The sequence below is a fragment of the Callorhinus ursinus genome, unplaced genomic scaffold, assembly GCF_003265705.2.
Source record: "Callorhinus ursinus isolate GAN/ISIS: 27379988/994484 unplaced genomic scaffold, GSC_fseal_2.0 scaffold4, whole genome shotgun sequence".
In the NCBI taxonomy this organism is placed as follows: Eukaryota; Metazoa; Chordata; class Mammalia; order Carnivora; family Otariidae; genus Callorhinus; species Callorhinus ursinus.
This window is the reverse complement of record NW_027397066.1, coordinates 124,416,308-124,436,968: the sequence shown is the minus strand read 5'-3', so window position 1 is coordinate 124,436,968 and position 20,661 is coordinate 124,416,308. Positions and strand designations below refer to the sequence as shown.

General features: G+C 37.0%; 1 long non-coding RNA gene across 1 annotated transcript; it reads right to left on the bottom strand.

The window, feature by feature from the left end:
• Positions 1-2,740: 2,740 nt before the first annotated feature.
• On the bottom strand, positions 2,741-19,583 carry LOC141372658 (uncharacterized). The gene is made up of 3 exons (XR_012378047.1): positions 19,390-19,583; positions 4,228-4,311; positions 2,741-3,003 (listed from the first exon to the last, which is right to left on the bottom strand). It is a non-coding gene; the product is annotated as an uncharacterized lncRNA (long non-coding RNA).
• Positions 19,584-20,661: the final 1,078 nt, after the last annotated feature.

Sequence of the window (20,661 nt, the reverse complement as noted above, 5' to 3'; positions counted from 1 at the left end):
TAAATAATGATTGCATGGCCTTTCCTACTGGAGCAATTTTCAAACACACATGCTAAAAGGATTTTCATTTATCTTCTTAAACAACTAATAAAATTGGGGAGCAATCATAAAGTCGCATCTGTGATTTTCTTCATTATCAAACAGGAGAGTCTGTGGGTAATCACCGGGTCTTTCCATGTAGGAGGTTGACATTCCAGACTAATTTCCTGGCTGCAGACCAAAGCTGGGTACACAACCTGTGGATGGTAGTACCAGTTCTCTAACTAAAACGTGCTGAGAGCAGCTCCTAGAGAAGCATACCCTTCAGGAGTGACTTTTTGGAAACATAGAATGATCCAAAATGCCAAAACGGCAAAGACAGACTCAGAAAAATCCCTTCTCAAAGGTAACAATGAAGGAGGGTCTGATTCCAGTCCTTTTGCTACAGATAATCAGAAATGCTTTTCCTATGAATGTGACATTAGAGAGAACAGACATTTTATATCATCTAACATCAGGTGCAAAAGAAAGCATAGGGAAATGCTCTCCAAGACTAAATATGGTGAAATGTAATAATGATAGCTCCTTTCAGTTAGGGAGCATGATTCCAATTAGGATTACATTTTATCTTCTCTGCTTCCCTGTGGGGAGGTGGGGCTTCTTAATTGTCATCATTTTACAGAGAAAGAAGCTGAGAAAGCTAGTGATTAAGAGACATGCCTCAAGTTGCCCAGTGAATGGACCTAAGAGCTTCTTTTCATTTCACCATTAATGCAGTTGTTTTGAAATAGCCCTTGCTGTTAGGGGGACTGCAGGCACAGGAAGAAAACACACCTTTGTAAGAGTGTTCTCAGCAAGAATCACGATAGTCTCATTCTCTCTGTGTCCAGAACTGTACTCACCATCTTCCTACCAGTGTCCACCATCCATCAAGCTGCTCAACCTTGACCCCTTCTTCTCCCTCACTTCCAATCTAGCATGAAATCTTAGCAAGTCTACCTCCTAAATGTCCTTCAATACCTTACCCCATCCCACTGTCACCATCACCGCTAGACCTCCATTATCTCCCGCTTGGATTACAGGCACCCACCCTGCAGACTTGCCCGCCCCAATCTATTCCTTCCTCTATGGTGATAGTAATTTTTCTAAAACCACATCTGGTGAGGACTGAAGACTGCCATGCCCCCTTCAACCGTTTTTCAATGACCTCAGTGTGATATGTGGTCCAACTTCTGAAATGGTTTAAAAGGTCTTTTTAATTTGGCCCGAGTTTCTATCCAGTCTCATCTTGCATGCTTGCCATTTTATTTCGTCCATCCCACCATGCCTTCATTCTTCAGAGCCCTGTCCATGCTGTTCCTGCAACCATGAGCACACTTCCTTTCCTTACCACTTATAACAGCAAACGTCTATTTACACTTCAAATCTCTTAGCTGTCGTTTTGTCTGGGAAACCTTGTCATAGTGTATTTGCTGGAACATGCCTGTGTTCCCAACTTGATTGTATATTATGTGAGGGTGGGGTACATATCTGACTTATTCACTTCTGAAACTCTAGGGTCTTGCAGTGCCCATGAAATATTTTTTCTATATGTAGTTTTATCTTCTATGAAAATATAAAATAGTTACAAAAACATGTCCAAATCATAAGTAAAAACCTCAATAACATTTCGCAAATTGAACATACTCTGTAGGCAGCACCCAGATTAAGAAACAGAACATTGCATGCTCACCAGAAGTCCCCCATTATGACCCGTTCAGTCCATACATCTCCATGGGTAATCACAATCCTGGTTTATAACAGCATAGATTAATTTTGTATTTGCTTTTACTTCATATAAATTATATAGTACATCGCTTTTATGTATAGATTCTTTTGTTCAACATTATGTTAGTAAGATTCATCCACAATGTTGCATGTGGTTATAGATCATTCATTCTCATTACACTAGTGCCCAATAAATATTTATTAAATGAAGATAATGAATGAAACGATAATCACGAAAATCTAGAAGAGGAAATAAATCTCTACATGTTGTGCAATGAAGGAAATGGACCAACTCCAGTCTTCAACCTGAGTCTTCTAAGATCACAGGAAATATACCATTTGGTTCAGTGTGTCCCACCAACCCTCCCCCATCTCATAAGAGTAAATTGAAACATCAGTAGCAATGGGACCAATCACTATCTCTCTTTTGCTTTATTTTTAAGGTGTGTTACCTCCATAATCAGAATTGCAGAGCCAGGTGCAAAGGGCAGCATTTAAATTATAGGATGATGACTGGAACACAACCTTCCTGGATATTAAAAGCCAGCAATACAGACGTTAAATACTGAGTGACTTCCTGCTTTTTGTGCTTTACGGTATCCCTTTTCATATGCCAAATGGTCTGTGAATTCCATCTGTCAGGACTTAGGGATGTACAAGACAAGGAAAAGCGGCAGCAAATTGGAACATAATAGAAAGGGGGCAGAACACGGAGATAGAGGGTAGATGTATGAAAGCATCAGGTAGGGATCTCAGAAGCATTGCTGTGGCTCTCAACTCTGGCTTCAGATGAAAATCACTTGGAGAAAATACTGGTGGCTAGCTCAATCCCAGACCAGTTATTTCAGGATCACCGTGGGTGGGGTTCTGGCATCAGTATTTTTTCAAAGCTTCCCAGGTGGTTCTCACATGCAACCGGGTTTGAGAACCACTGGTTAAAAACAAGGACCAGAGTGAAACAATAAACAGACACACCTGCAGTTGTTCTCAAACTTTATTATGGGGAAAATGTCACCTGGGGAGCTTGTTTAAATTGTAGATTCTCTCAAACCCACCCCACACAATCCCCAGAAGACCAGATTCAGTTGGTCTGACGAACTCTAGGAATCCATCTTTGTAACAAGCTCCCAGTGATCCTGAGGCAGGAGAAGCCCTGGGGAAGAAACGGCTGATGAGGACGGAGGAGCAGAGAGGTGGAGCCAATGATGAAGATCTCTTCCTCGCCTTTCTCCAGAGTGAGTGAACTAAAACTGAGTCCTGAAAGAGGTACAAGATTTTTTCTCTAAAATGAAGTTTGGTATGGGATAATAGAAAATATTGGTACTTATTAAAATTTCATTCACCTTTAAATTTAAATCTTTCTGAACGTATTTGAGTGTTATTGAATGGGCTCCAGTTATGTCTTCACCTTCCCTTACCCAGTAGCAAACCCACCATGCTGGTCTGGACAGAACATACTATTTGAACAGGAAAGCTCTGTAACCATGAGTGTGCTTTCATATGATGATTATCTGATACTTAAGCATCCTTTAAAATTAAGAAAGCCAGTAGTACAGGACTTTATTTGAATGACCAAATAGGGAGGATGCATTAAATGGACTGTGAAGTTCCTTTCATTATGAGAAATGAAGAATTCAATTCGGGAACATCAGGGATTTTTCCCTTTAACAGCTGTTAAATCATCTTTGGTATTGGATCATCTGCTTCTCCATTCCAAGAGATTGCAATATAAAATGTACTACAGAAAGCAACTATGACACGAGATATAATCAACAAAATTTAACTGAAGGGTACATCCTTGAACATGCTCAGGGATTCCCCGGGCCATATCAATCTGGACCTATGAATGAATCAGATTGCCTACAACAGTGTGACTGACCTTCAGCATGTTGCTTGGCCCTTTCTGGATCATGGTTTCCTTGCTTGTAAAATGAAGCTGCTAATAATAGCTCCATTTACTGAGCTCCTATGTATTAGCACTTTTGTGTGTACCTTTCTTTATACAGTAACTCTCTAAGCTATTATTATCCCATTGTATAGATGAGGAAATTGAGACTCCAAGAGGTTAGGTAACTAACCCAATGTAAAGCTCCTAAGTGGCAGAACAAGAAGTCAGTTTCACTATCCTTGAAGTTCCTAGAGTTTAGGGCCCATGTCTTGCTCACCATTGCACACTTTGGGTCTAGCCCATCTTGTACAGTGCCTGGCACAGAGCAGGAGTTCAATAAACACTCCTTAAGCAAGTGAATCAAACTAGCTCCAGAACCATGTTCTCTACACCTCCAAATATTTTATTATATATGCATCAAGAAGTGGACACTGGTATTTAATATCCCAAAACATATTTTATAACTCAAGATTGGGAACACTTGAAAAGTTCAGTATTTTGTTTCAGGGGAGTTGAGAGGAGGATTTGCAGAGCTGTTGGCAGGTTTCTACAGCAACCAGAGAACAGGCCAGGACAGAGTCTGGTGTACTCACCACCTTCTTAGTTTTGTGATGTTTCTTTATCTGTGAGAGCCAATGAGAATCCAGTGATCCCTGTGATCATCTCAATTTCTTTATCTGTGAGAGCCAATGAGAATCCAGTGATCCCTGTGGTTCATTCAAATGCAAACTTCTATTGCACACACTCCTTTTTTTTTTATTTTAATAAAAAGGCCATCTACCACCCTGATTTTAAATATCCTCCAACATTCACTTACCTGGGGGAAAATCCAACTATCTAATTTGCACAGGAGTGTCTGCAAATGGAGTTGACTATTCAGACCTTTTGCCTATCATATTTGTTAAAGGATCTGCATCCCTCTGCCCTCTATTTATCTTTATCTGTAGGTAGTCTCCTTTTCAGATGACAAGGAAGGACAAATCAAATATTATATTCAGAATGAGCAAAATAATTCCATTTCACTCAACACTCCTTGCGTTTTCTTTTACCAAGATCAGCCTGTATTGCATTTAGAAAACTCTATGCAAATAAGAGCTCTGTTAGATAGCGTGTTCAGGAAATGGAAAGGACCAGTGAGTCAAAAGTTATTCTAGATTTAGAATGTTACCTTTAAGAGTTATGGTCATGAGACCATAATTCTTTTTTTAAGATTTATTTATTTATTTTGAGAGAGAGAGGAAGCAGGGGGAGAGGCAGAGGGAGAGAATCTCAAGCAGACTGAGCATGGACTCTGATGTGTGGCTCCATTTCACAACCCTGAGATCATGAGCTGAGCCAAAACCAAGAGTCAGATGCCTAACCAACTGAGCCACCCAGGCACCCCAGATAATTCTTGGACCAGTCAGTTAAATAGAAATGTGAATCTGGAGATGCCTACAAACTACCTAGGAAAGAGAATAGTAAACCAAACTTAGGTCAGAAGTAACTCCCTTGCAATCTGATTTCAAGAGGTAGCAAGTACTTCTCTATCATCTATTCTATTATAGCCTATTCTTTTTCATTCCACTTCTCTCAGCCTTTCAGTTAATCTGCATTGTATTGCTACTCTGAGGGTAAGGTGGTATAGGAAAAAAAAAGCAATGAAAGAGATTTAACTTTTTGGGGGAGGGGGACACATACAAAGTCTCAAGCACCGTAAAATAATGCTTGTACTAAAACCTCAGACTTGGGAAACAGACAAACCTGGCTTGTAATTCCAGCTTTCCTAGCTGTGCAAACCTGGGCAAGGCATTTAATGTCTCTGAGTTAGTGTCTTTCAATTTGGAATAAATAAATGATGATGTTGATGATACCTACTTATTAAGCCTGCTATAATGATTGAGATAGTATGTATAAAAAAGGTCATGGGACTGATTATATATTTGATCTTTTAAAAAATGATAGCTGCATGGGGTGATGAGAGAGGAAGAAGTAATCCATTTTAACTGGGGTTCTGGTATAGACTTCCTAGGTTCTTTTTTTTTTTTTAAATGTTTTATTTATTTATTCATGAGAGTCAGAGAGAGAGAGAGAGAGAGAGAGAGAGAGAGAGAGAGAGGCAGAGGGAGAAGCAGGCTCCCACCTAGCAGGGAGCCTGATGCGGGACTCGATCCCAGGACCCTGGGATCATGACCTGAGCCGAAGGCAGACGCTTAACCATCTGAGCCACCCAGGTGCCCCTAGGCTTCCTAGGTTCTTAACAGGCGCTACTGCCTTTGATACCAAAAAGCACTCCTTCCTTCTTAAAACTTGGTTTTGCTGATATTACAGTAGACTGATTCATTGTTAATGTCTCGCTCTTGCTGCAAAGCCCTCTGGCTTTTTTGCTGACTCCTCTTCCCCATCTCCCTCCCCAGGTTCTAGTCCTGGAGTCCTTACTCTTTTGTCTTGACCTTATTCCCTTCCATGGGTCAACTGCCACATCTGTGCTGCTGACCGCCTCATCCCTACCTTCTGAGCTGAGTAAACCTCCAAACTAGAAGGGCAGAGCACACGAAAGCCAGACGTACAGGGTTATAAGATGTTCCAGGGAACAAGGTACTGGGATCAAAAGAGAACCTTTTAGCTCTTCTTGAGCACAGGCCTTTTTTGCTAAGGTCTACCTCACATGTCAACCTCTCTGGGCTTGGGGGGAGCACTGCCATGGAAGTCTTTCCAAAGCGCTGCTTTTATTAGGTTTTGTTCTCACTGGAAGGTTTCCCTATTACCTGTATCTCAAATACAAGCTTCTCTGCAGGGACCGCTACTGGGTACTCAGCCATCCCCAAAGCTCCTCTCACCACACTATCTCCTTGCTGACAAATTTGGTACCATGTTTATTCCAAGGTAATAACAAATGTAAAAGTGCCTAGCTCCCAGTCAGGCACATAAAAAGTGTTCAGTAACCACTCACATATCAACCCCAGCTTGATTGTTAGGGACTACAGGAGCAGTTCTGTCAGTTGTGGGATCATATACATGCATGTGGGTCAGTTTTTGCCATTTCTATGTGGTAACGCCACATGTTCACTACTTCCTTCCCACAGAGGCCCCAAGAAAGGAGACCTCTTTGCAGGGAAGACTTCTGACTTTACAGTGCAAAAATTTCTAGACACAGGCTACACTAAGAGCCAGAGGAGAAAACAATTGTAGCTAAGTTGTAGGTGAGGATGTAGGATATTTATAGAGTGTTATATACTCCCTGAATCAAAACTCATCAGGAAAAAAAAAAAAGCAATATTCTAAACAGTGACTTGCTTCTTTCTGTAGAAACAGAGAAAGTATGTTTTATTATTGTTCAGTTAAATCTGGGCCTTTGGATGGGAAGGACAGTGAGATTTATGCTTCCCTAAGAATTATACCTTCTCAGATTGCAAGTACAAAGGCCTAGCTGGCATTCAGAGAAGGAGAATTCATCCTTTCACTGATTCAACAAATATTTATTGGGATCATGCTATAGCCACAGAGCATAGCATAGTCTCCCACCCAAAACTAATTACCTGGAGGTATTCATAAATGAATATATGGTTATTTTGTGATATCTATTGTTTGACCTACCAGACTCTCTTCTGAGCATGTCATTACCTAATTTTCTCTCCTATTATATTTAAATATTATAATATAATATAATGATATTGTAATATAAGACTATATTATAATATAATATTACAATGTAACATGTTGATGGCAGAGATCATATCTCAGTTGTCTGCGTACCCCTGTCAGTTAGCACAATGTTGACACAGAATAGGTTCTTCATGAAGTGAATGAGCGTATGCAGGCAAGAACACCATTCAGCAGATTGGTGCAGTGAGTCAAGTGAGAAAGAAGGGCTGGAATGGAGGTGGTAGCATTGGGAATGGACACAAAAGACATTGCAGAAATAGGTTAAGTCCTGGAACATTTTCCAAAATGATCATGAAAAGGCACAATCTTGTTCCTCCTTCCTGAACTACAGGCCACCATAGTGAACAATGATGGAGGCTTCCTGGTCTGCGTATTGAACAAAGAAAACATGGATAGGGATGATGTTGGAGCCAGTACAGGAAATCTTTTCTTCACTTGCCTTGGGTACGGATGCTTAGGTGTACACTGCACACACAAGTATGTGCACACACGTATACACACACACATTCTTAATTTCTGGTTTTACTGCCAACTAAGAAACAAAATACAAGAATAATTGACCAAAGGACAAACAAACAAACAAACAATGGGAGCCAAAAGAAGCAAATGGGTAGCAAGTTTTTCAGAACAAGTAAGTTCTTAAGAAATAGTAACGATTTAATAAAACATGCTTACTGATAGTCATAATATAGTCACTGATCTAATCTCTTCACCACTAGAAAAGAAAAAGACTGGGTTATCATCAATAGTGGAAAAAATTTTATTAGAATGGCTAATATCTAATACATTGAAATGCTGATGAGGATGTGGAGCAACAGGAACTCTCATTTATTGCTAGTGAGAATGCAAAATGGCACAGCATCTTTGGAAGACAGTCTCACAGTTTCTTGCAAAACAGCACACTCTTACCATATCAACCAGCAACTGCATTCCTTGGTATTTATGCAAATGAGTAAAAATTATATGTCCACACAAATGTTTAGAGCAGCTTTATTCATAAGTGTCAAAACTTGAAAGCAACCAAGAATTCCTTCAATATGTGAATGAATAGTGGCATATCTATACAAGAGAATATTATTCAGCAATTTGAAGAATTCGAGCCACAAAAAAATATAGAGGAAAATTAAATGCATATTACTAAGTAAAAGAGGCCAATCTGAAAAGGCTGTATAATTCCAACAATATGACACTCTGACAAGGCAAACTATGAAGACAGTAAAAGACCAGAAGTTGCCAGGAGGAGGGAAGGATAAATAAGTGGGACACAGGGATGGATTTTTAAAGCAGTGAGACAGTTCTCTATGATACTACAACCATGCATACATGTTAGTATATATTGTCAAAATACATAAAGTGTACAACACAAAGAGTGAACTCTAACATAAGCTCTGGACTTCAGATAATAATGTATCACTATTTGCTCATCAACTTTATCAAATGTACCACATTAATAGAAAATGTCAATAATAGAGGGAACTGAGCGGGGGTAGACAGGAGATATTTAAAAACTCTGCTCAATTTTTCTGTAAACCTAAAACTGTCCTACAAAAATAAAGTCCATTAAATTTTTTTTAAAAAGACCAGCAGAATAAGTTCTATACTATATCACATTTTGTCCAAACACTACTTTAAACTGAAATAATCTATCAATCAAGTATTGGTTACATAGGTGAGGTGTGAGATAAGACACCAAAGGGGGTATAGACAGTGAGGCTAGCTTAGTGATTTGCAATAGCAGGAAGCAGCTGCTACCTCTAAGCTGAAAAGACAAAGGGAGGAAGACAAATTATGACAGCCAGAGGCTGGGGCACAAAGAAAGCCGGAACCCAATGGCCCACAGGACCTGAGGTGGCAGAGAAGGCACTGACACTGACATAAATGATACCTGGGAAAGGAAGACCATGCTTCTCCCTTCCACTCACACCAGTCTCTTTTGAGTGCTGCTTATTAGCTAACCAAGCTATAATGGGAGGCAGGCAATGGGACAGCATTGATCTGCTGCCCTGTAACGCAGACCAGAGGGAGAGAAGGGAGAGGCCTGGAGCACTCTGGTCCAAAACTAGTATACCATCAGAGAAGAAAAAATAATAATTATGATAATTGTAATAAAACAAGGATGCTACTACTGGGTATTTTACCCCAAAGATACAAATGTAGTCATTCGAAGGGGTATGGGCACCCCAGTGTTTATAGCAGCAATGTCCACAATAGCCAAACTATGGAAAGAGCCAAGATGTCCATCGACAGATGAATGGCTAAAGAAGAAGTGGTATATATATACAATGGAATATTATGCAGCCATCAAAAAATGAAATCTTACCATTTGCAATGATGTGGATGGAACTAGAGGGCATTATGCTAAGTGAAATAAGTCAATCAGAGAAATCTCACTGATATGAGGAATTTGAGAAACAAGACAGAGGATCATAGGGGAAAGGAAGGAAAAATGAAAGAAGATGAAACCAGAGAGGGAGACAAACCATAAGAGACTTAATCTCAGGAAACAAACTGAGGGTTGCTGGATTGGAGGGGGGTGAGAGGGATGGGGTGGCTGGGTGATAGACATTGGGGAGGGTATGTGCTATGGTGAGCGCTGTGAATTGTGTAAGACTGATGAATCACAGACCTGTACCCCTGAAACAAATAATACATTATATGTTAATTAAAAAATAAAATAAAATAAAAACAAGGATGCTAGTGAAGGGACTTAACCTGGTTTTTAAAATAGATTAACCTTGAAAGCACATTAGAAAAAGAAGATAGATATAAAATAGATATGACCCCTCTGGGGAGTGGGGGGGGATGGGTTACCCTGGTGACGTGTATTAAAGAGGGCACATATTGAATGGATCACTGGGTGTTATACACAAACAATGAATCATGGAACACTACATCAAAAACTAATGATGTAATGTATGGTGATTAACATAACAATAAAAAATTATTTAAAAAAACTAATGATGTAATGTATGTAAAATTAACATAACATAATAAAATAAAATTAAAAAAGAAAAAATCCTTAAAAAAAAGTCTTACTAACTTTAAAAGATCCTGGACTTATTTTTTAAAAAATAAATAAATAATATAAAATAGATATGACCAAAATTCAAAAAGTAGCAATAGTCATTTACTAGAAAGGCTATCACTTCTGCCCAGTTCTCATGACATTTCTTGTAGTATCTGCTCCCTACCAACCCTCAGTCCTAAGAAGGATAACCTCATTACATGACATCTGAGCCAACCAAATTCTCTCTCCTGGGAAATGGCAACCAGAGAGACTAGCTGAAGACCTTACATCTACAATAAGGAGAAGGGAAATGAAGAGCTATCTGACTTTCTAGCTCCCGGTGAAAGATCCTCAGATGCACGCCTTCATTCATGCTAGCTTGAATGGGTTTGTGATTTTGCTAACACACACCATCCCTAAGATCGTCAGCTATAAAAGTTATTTCAAACTTTCAGATTGAAGTTTTTCCCTTCTGATTCCTGTGATAATATATATGAGATACATGAAAATGACATTTTATTATGATTTAGTATTGAATAAGCCAGAAGAAACTCTCAGAGTAGCCATAGTACATATTTGTACTGGATACAGAATAATGAAGTGGGACATTGGTTGCAATCGAAACAATGAGCTCAAAAGAACATAATGAGGTAAAAGGTAAGGTTACCAGCTGTCTCACAACCAACAAAAACATCTTCTAAGCCAGTTATAAGAGAAAACACAGATGTAGGGAAGATGTCCAAGCTGGACAAGGAAAAGTAGAAGATATTCAAAGGCAATTAAAAAAAAAAATCTAAGAAACTCTACATCAGTCTTTTTCCATCATACCAGGGCTTAAAGAGGGCTATTTATAATAATTATAAATATGTTTAATATATATAAATATAACTAATTTATAATGAATTCAACAGCTTTTTCCCACAGTTTTCTATTTTACTTTTCTTAAAATATTTTTCTCCTTCATCTACAAAGAAATTCTAGAGTCAATGTGGAATAACTGAGCTCTCAGCACCTGTCATGTGGTACCAATAGAGAGTTCACACAAATATACATATGCATATGCATAAAGCAGTGAATGCTCCAGAAATTTAGGCATGTTGACTAAAGTCCTAAAAGGGTTTTCATTTTATTTCACTTGGGAATAAAACATGACCCTAGTTATTTGCATACTTCTATTTAATATTAAATTCCCCATAGCCATAAAATGGCATATTATATATATATTGCAGCAAGATATATTGTATTTTACTTTTAAGTACCTACATGTTAATAGTTACTAGAACTATTTAAAACAGTGGATGCACCGTTGACAAATCATACACACACACACACAGTGGATTCAGCACAATTACTGAAAAGTTCACCATCCATTGCTGTTTGAGTTTGATAGATAGACTAGAATGAATTGAGTCATATCTGGAGAAATCCTGTTTCAAACAAGTGGCTCTCTTGTGCAGTGGTTTCCAAATGTGGGTGATCAGAATTCTACTCAATAAGTCTGAGAGGGGCCTGGTTAGGGACTACTGGCTCAGAGTATCTTCTAGCTGTAGGCTAATTAATAGCAACCCTGTTAAATCAGGAAATTCTACAAAATCATCAGGAACTATCAGCTGCTACAAAAATAAAGTTTAACGTGACAATGAGTCAAACAATAGCCTCACTCTCTTCCTGACTATATAGATGTTTTGAGGTAACTTATCCCTTCTAGAATGCTGTTTATAAACTATAAGAGCTTATACTTAGGTTGACAGACATAGAGATCATCTGTATGCTCATTTTATAGATGAGGGAATAAAGTTCTAGGGACTTTTGATATGAACAAGTGTTTTGAGTATAAAGCTGACCATAATATATCCTAGAACTGAACTTCTTCAACTATCCATGAGTCTGTTTTCATCTAAAAGAAGGAATGTTCTTTATATCCAGTGAAAATCAGCCAGACCCTCCACCCCTTATCAAATTCGGTATCTGTTATGGGATGAGTATACATTAATAGAAAAGATCTCCTTTTTATCCCCCTGTTATATAGAAAATTCCTAAAAGAACACTTGTAAAAGTAAGTACTATTCTTTTAAAAACTATATTGCTTTAATCAATCAGATTGTACATTTATAACTTTCTTTTCGCTAACAGAAGAAAAATACCCAATTAGAATTGTTCTTTCTAGAAGATCTTAATATAGAAGTTTTGGAGTTGAAGACTCTTTTTTATACTATGTGGATTGCATTTTTACATAACACAATTTTTAGAATAACATAGTATTCTATAATCTGTCAGGTATTTAAATCATATTTCAACAGATGTCATTTTAAAAGTCACAATTTTGTATACATTATCTCATCTGATCCCCCCCACACACATATAAAAAACCTTTGAAGTACGATGATATTTTTAATCTTCATATTTGCAGATGAGCAAACTGGAATTTCACAAAGCTAAAGTAACTTAGACTGAGAGACTTTCAGAAACAAATAAATCATCAAGGCCTATGTCAGAATCACCTGAGCGAAGGGACAATTAAATTCAGATTCTTAGTCACAGCCCCCAACACTTCTGAATCAGAATCTCTAGAGCCCAGGAACCACTGAGATAATCTAATCATTTTCTGTTTTCTAAGGCCTAGGATTCTTCAGGGACAGTTCAGAGACTGCTGTAGGAGTAAAGAGAAAGCTTCATGAGTATCCCAACTCAGCCTTAAGGCTTATATGTAATAGGTTTCCATTTACAATTTCATTTGAAGGAAAATGGAATGGGTGTTCCACTCTTTAAAAAGAAAAAGAAAAAAAGCACCTGCATTTTCAGATGAAGAACCCAGTCCCATGAGGGCCCAGGGTCAAACAGCTTGTCAGGACAAAACCAGGTTCTGACACTTTGATGCCTGTTCCAGGGTTTTTTCCATTACACCACAGTGAATCTTCCTGATACAGAAATATTCCTGGGCCAGAGCCTCTACTATTGCAGAAGATTTACAAATACCAGATGCATTCAAATAAATACAATATTAGCAGTTCAATGGAGTTTTTTTTCAAACTATAATATTATGGTTTCCACATGAACCACTTGGTTAATCAGGCAGACTGTAGGAACTTAAAAGCAGGTAGACTAGGACTTAATGGTTTGGATCCCTGACCTCTACTGCTCCATTGATGGAAGCCCCCTACTCCAGAAGGAGCTTGGCCTCCTGTATCTCTCCACTTGTCCTATTTCCCTTGCAGCTCTATGTCCTTGAAAGCACAAAGTGGAGGGTGCAGAAACTTTTCTTAATCCCCTGCATTCATTTCCTACGGCCTGTTTGGAACAATATGATCCATGAATTCCAGTTGCATGGTTACAATTACACCAGGGACAAGTACAGTGTTCAGGCCATTGATTCCTGGGCCTTCGAATCTAGGCAACTGAAAATAGTTAACTAGGAGGAGGAAGTCCCAAGGAAATATCTGCTAATAGTCAATGAATGGAGGAAACTCTGGCTTCAAAGATCATCTCACAAGCCCCACCAAATATTTCTATCTTTGTATATATGCATTGATCAAATAGAACAAGCATTTGACATTTTGAACTTCTTGTTATTTAAAAAAAGAAAAATCATGCATTGTCTACCCCACCCCAACCCCAATGAAACTGTAAATAGAAACTCCTTAGATGTTGTGATGTGTAGCAACTGGATATTTTGAGATTCATGCAACGTGTCTGGATTATATAAAAATACTATAATAATATCCACCTAAAAGATTCATAATAAATACATTTGGAAAGTATTTTAGACAGTTGCACCCATATATACTGTCACTTTTGACACTTTGGAGAATTCCAGTGAGGTCACCAATAACTATAATTTATGATGACAAGATGGACATGGTAATGTATATGTATCCCTTTGTCATTCCTGATTAAATATGTACATAAGTAAATATTTGTGCTAGAGACATAACAGTCTGCATGTCCTCCATCAGCCCTTGAAACCTAGGTAGCCATAGCTGGTACTACATGTCCTCACTGACACCTACCTAAAACCAGGTGCATCAAAGTGAACATCACTGCAACCTGTTGGTGGATGGGTTCTGTTCCCCATGGATAAGGTGGAAATGGACAGTCATGATGTACAGGGAAGTCCGAGAGATTGCAATAACCCAGTACACACTGAAGTCAGGAGGGAGCTGAGGCTTCACATAAATAAAAGAATCTGTTAGAAGGAAGAAAGGAGCCAAAACAGAACCCAGAAAGAAGCTAAGACTCTACGAGTGAGATCAAGAAGGAGCAATTCAGTTCTCAATGAGTTTCCTCTTCTGGTTCCAGACCACATCTGTCCTTCCAATAAGCCTCCATTGCTTGGTTGTTAGAGCAGTTCTTTGTTCCTTTCAATCAAAGTAAAAATGCCTAATGAAATATTCAGTAAGAAAAAGGAAATAGCAGAAAATATTGAATTTGTGTTTTATTTCAGAAAGAAACTTTAATTTGAAAACTCCTGACTTTACCATGCTCAAATGATCCACCCAAATACAAGTTTGTGTGTGTGGTTCTGCTATTGTATGTATTTGTGATGTTCTTAAAAGAAAATAATGGTGCTAGCTGAAATGAGAAAATTGGGGCTATAATGTTTATTGGTACTTTCAATTAAACATTAAAAATTAAATGGCCTAACATTTTTTAATTATTCAACTATTTTATGATTTTATTCCAATTAAATGAAGAATTTAATTTAAAGAAAGTTACCAATTCAGCAAGTTGAGAGTTAAAGAGAAGCTATGGAGTTTGTGAGTTTTTACTATTTTTTCCTTCTTTAACTTTCTACTAATCTGATGTATCTCAAAAAGAGTCTGCCCAAATTTTTCAAAATAAAATTACCTCCCGTCTTCAACCATGCTTTTTTCAAGCATGGATAATTTAAATCTAAAAGATATTATTTCAGAAGGCTTTGAACAACTGAAAGGAATGGCTTATAATGAAAATTACTTTCTCCTTCTTACGGCATTGTATTGTAATATGGAATTCTTATGTACTCACGTGTAGCTATTTCCTCATGTACTCCTACACAAAATAGATTCTAAATAGGAGCCATTATGGTTCCAGGGACTGAGCATGAGAACAAGAGTCTGCTTCTAACATGCTACATGACCTGGACCATAGTCACCTAATCCACCTAGTTCTATGTCTATTTCTCTGAAAAACATGAAACTAGCCTAAATCACTTGGCCTTTATGACATTAGAGTGATACTTGCCTTTTTTTTCTGAAATTTTCTGGAAGCTTATTTAGAGATGGAAGTGACACTACATATATTATGTAGAGTAGCTAAGCTTTGTAATTAACTGCATTCATTTTCTATAACATGGGCATGGTAGGAGCAACCTGATGGAGAACCACTAGGAAATGATCCTTTATCTATTAAATACTACTTTACTAAATGATCTCTAAGATCACTTTCTGCACAAAAATTTTATGATTCTAATTCCAAGTAGACTAGATGCATTGTTGCTGTCCCTAGCAAGTGATACACGAGGTATAAATTAGAGTTTTGATCCACTGAATGTTACAGCAAAGATTTTCCATAACTGATAAGATGGCAAATAGCATGTTGATGGCTCTCCCAACTGAACTTAAACCTGGAGAGATACCAACATACAATATGAATGGGTGGAGTGTAGAGAGTGGGTAATGATAAAACAGAAGTAGTTGTAGGTATTCAAGCAATCATTTAGTTCAGGAAGAGATAGGATACAGAAACTTAAAAATGAATAAGAAAAATAAATTTAGGGATGAGCCCTAGTAGGAGTAATCTCCTAAAGAATAAAAATAAAAGTATAACCTTAAATTAAAAAAAAATGCAATAGATAGAAGACAAGAAAGGAAGTTTAAAAAAGAAGCAAACATAGAAAATACAAAATAACATGGAAGAACTTATATTTTAGCAGTAATTATAATAAATACAAATTGTTTAAATTCACAGATCAAAAGACTTTAGATTGGACTAAAAAAATAAGATCCAGTAATACATCCAATATAGGAGGCATACTCAGCAGAGGGATATGAAAAGGTTGAAATAACAAAATGGTTAGGGGGGCGGGGAATGCAGCAAATAAAAATGTAAGATATAAGCTGAACTTTGTTTCAGCTCCAACATGCAATGTCCTGTCCTCACAACACAGAAAGTTGAACAAACAGAAAATCAGTGACCTTTTTTGAACAAATCAGAGATCTAAGTTTGCAGGGCAAATTGCTACTTCAACATCTAGAGAGAAAGGTAAACCCAGAGAGTCAAAGCCAAGATGTACTCACCTGGAATAGAAGTTGCTGAGACCTCAAATTAGTTGGATATGTACATGACAATTTTGATGAATTGCTGGAGGCTCAGTGTATACTAGCTTAAGAATAAAAATATATAGGGTGCCTGGGTGGCTCAGTTGGTTAGGCGACTGCCTTCGGCTCAGGTCATGATCCTGGAGTCCCGGGATCAAGTCCCACATCGGGCTCCCTGTTCAGTGGGGAGTCTGCTTCTCCCTCTGACCCTCTTCCCTCTCATGCTCTCTATCTCTCATTCTCTCTCTCTCAAATAAATAAATAAAATCTTTAAAAAAAAGAATAAATATATATGTGTGTGTGTGTATATATATATATATATATATATATATATATATATTAGGGCCACGTGGTGTTTATCTCCAGGAACCCACCAGGTTCCTAAGATAAAGACTCAAGAAAGATCCCCTTGTGGCTCTAGCTGGGAGAGGAGAAAAGTAATCCTTGGTAAATATGCACAGAGTTAAACTAATCAAAAGAAAGCTGGAGTAGCTATATTAATTTCAGACAAGGTAGACTTCAAAACAAGGAAACTTATCGGAGATAAAGAACAGAACTACATAATAGAAAAATATTAATACTCTAAAAAGACATAACAATCCTAAACATGTATGCACCTAAACAGAAAATGTCAAAATATGTGAGATAAAAATTGATAGAACTGAAAGGAGAAATAGTGCACAATTATAGTTGGAGAGGTCAACACCTCCCTTTCAATAATTGATAGATCAAGCAGGCAGAAAATCAATAAAGATATAGTTGACTTGAACAGCACTATCAGTCAAGTTGATCTAACTGACATTTATAGTTCACTCCATCCAACATCAGCAGATTACATACACATTCCTCTCAAGCTTCCATGAAATACCAAGATAAGCCACATTCTGGTCATAAATACACCTTCACAAATTTTAAAGAATAGGAATCATATAAGGTAAATTCTAGACTACAATGGAGTTAAACTAAAAATCAAGGAAAGACAACTGGAAGAACTCCAAATATATGGAAATTAAACAACATACTTCAAAATAGCACTTGGCGGGGGGAGGGGAGGAACCTCACGAGAAAATTTTAAATATTTCAAACTAAATGAAAATACAATTTTTATTAAAATGTGTGCAATGCAATAAAGGTAGTGCTTAGAGAAAATGTATAGCATTAAAGGCATATATTTTTTAAAGATTTTATTCATTTATTTGACAGAGAGAGAGAATGAGCAGAAGCAGGGGGAGTGGCAGGCAGAGGGAGAAGGAGAAGCAGGCTTCCCGCTGAGTAGGGAGCCCAACGCGGGGCTCGATCCCAAAACCCTGGAATTATGACCTGAGCCGAAGGCAGCCACTTAACCAACTGAGCCACCCAGGTGCCCCTAAAGGCATATTTTTTAATGAAAAAAGGTTTCAAATCAATAACTTAAGCTTTCATCATAGTAAAATAGAGAAAGAACATTTAAGCCTAAAGCAAAAAAGAAAAGAAATGATAAAAAACTGGAGCAGAATTCTGTGAAATTAAAAACAAGAAAACAATGGAGAAAATCAATGAATTCAAAAACTGATTTGTTGAAAAAAATCAGTGAAATTAATAAGCCTCTGGCCAGGCTAACCAAGAAAAGAAAGAAGAGACAAATTACCAATACCAAAATGAAAGAGGGATCATCAGTACTGATCCCATCATCATGAAAAGGATAGTAAGTAATATTATAACTCTATCACCACCAATTTGATGATTTAGATGAAATGGACTAATTTCTGCAAAGACACAAATAACCAAAATCCACAAAAGGAGAACCAGGTAGCCTGAATAACCCTATATATATTAAATATATTTAAATAATACTTAATAGTCTTCCAAAGAAGAAAATACTTGGCCCAGATGATTTCCCTGGTAAATTTTACCAAACATTTAAGGAAGAAATGATATCCATTCTCCATAATCTTTTCCAGAAGATAGAATCAGACGGAGTAGTTCCTAATTCATTCTATGATGCCTACTACCAAACCCAGATACATCATTAAAAGAAAGGCAAGGAAAGGACCAAAATCTCCCATGGATTCAAAAATCCTTAACAAAATATTACCAAACTGAACCTAACAATGTATACACAAATTTACATACCACAAACAAATGGTATTTATTCCAGGCATGCAAGGCTATTTCCACATTTAAAAACCAACCAATGTAATCTACTATATCAACAGATTAAAGAAGAATGAGTATATGATCATATCAGAAATCCAACAACTATACAACGGCAAAGATTTTCAGCAAAGTAAGAATAGAGGGAATTTCTTCAATTTGATAAAGAACATCTCTAAAACACCTACAGCTAACATTACATTTGATGATGGGAAACTGAATCCTTTCCTCCTGAGATAAGAAACAAGGCATGGATGTTATCTTTCCCACTCCTATTTAACATTGTACTAGAACTTTTAACGAGAGTGCTAAAATAAGAAAAAAAAAGCCATATCAATTGGAAATGGAAGAAATAAAACCATCTCTCTTCACAGATGATTTGGTTATCTATACAGAAAATTCTAAAACTTAACAAAAAGAAAAATCTCCTGAAATAAATAAGAGTACAGCAAAGTACAGCAAAGTACAGGATACATGGTTAATACAAAAAGGTCTATTGTTTTCTTCCACACTATCAATGAACAACTGGGATTTGGGATTTTAATACATTTATAATAGCACCCAACAAATTGGTGCTAGATATAAATCTAGCAAAATATATATAGGAATTATATATGGAAAATATGGAAAACTAAAAAATGCAAAACTACCAATAAAAAATAATCAAAGAATACCTTTAAAAGGGCAAGATATTCTGTGTTCATGGATTTGAAGACTCAGTAAGATGTCATTTCTTCACAACTTGATTTAGTTCAATCCCAATTAAAATCTCAGAAAAAAATCTCATAAGCTATTTCCTAAAGAATATACAAACTAATTCTAAGATTTATAAGGCAAGACAAAGAATGGCAAGTGGTGAGAGTCAGGTTTCTCACTGTGAGAGTGAGAGGTTACAAATAAGGGGGAAATTCTAGAATGATCATGTGGTAATGAATTAGAATTGAAGACATCAATGTGATGTCATATTTAGCTTAATATAGATACAGATGGTAACATACATATGGAACATTTATAGATATATGTGTACATGGTTAGTATATACACATATATTTCCTTGTTCTGTCAGCTGAGAGGGCCAAGAAGCAATGACACCCATTAGCAACAAGAGGGCATGTGACGAAATGAGCACTGGGTGTTCTATGCAACTGATGAATTATTGAACTCTACATCTGAAACTAATGATGTACTATATGTTGGCTAACTGAATTTAAACTAAAAAAAAAGAACATCTAGCACCAAAACTGTGGTTTCTAAAACCATTCTCCAATAAAATAAACCAGAGTTCCTTGGAGAAATGACTGATTCTGGAACTGGAGCACAAAATAGACAAGATGAACCTGAAATGTCTTATAGCACTAGGAAGTAAGAAAATGCCTTAAAAAAAAAAAAAAAACCCGCAATGAAAAGGTATGTCAAAGATATACAGGAACTGACTGAAAGAGTACCCAATAGTCAACATTAGACCAATTTTATTTTAACAAAATAAAGTAGTAAATGGATTATAACCCACAGTATAAATAATCTTGAGTCCATACTGATATAAATAAATTGTTGAATAAATAAATGGAGAGAATAGACAAGTCTCCCATGCAGAAGAACTCCAAATAATTTATGTTGATACTCCACATTTAAGGAAGTAGAGCATAATTCTCTACTCCTTAAATGTGGGTTGTGCATGAAGATTTTCTTCCAAAGATTATGGTATGGAAAGGGAAAGACAAAAAGAGGAACTTTAGAGTGGAGAAACTTGAAAACCACTACTTTAAACCAGGTGATAAAGGTTAATATCAACACTGATAAATTATACTCATAGTATGTACCCTTGATATGATGTGATGAGAATGGCACTTTACCTCTGTGTCTTCCACTCAAAAAGACATTACTCTAGTCTAATCTTTCAAAACACCAGATAAACCCCAACTGAGGAACATTCTACGTACTATATA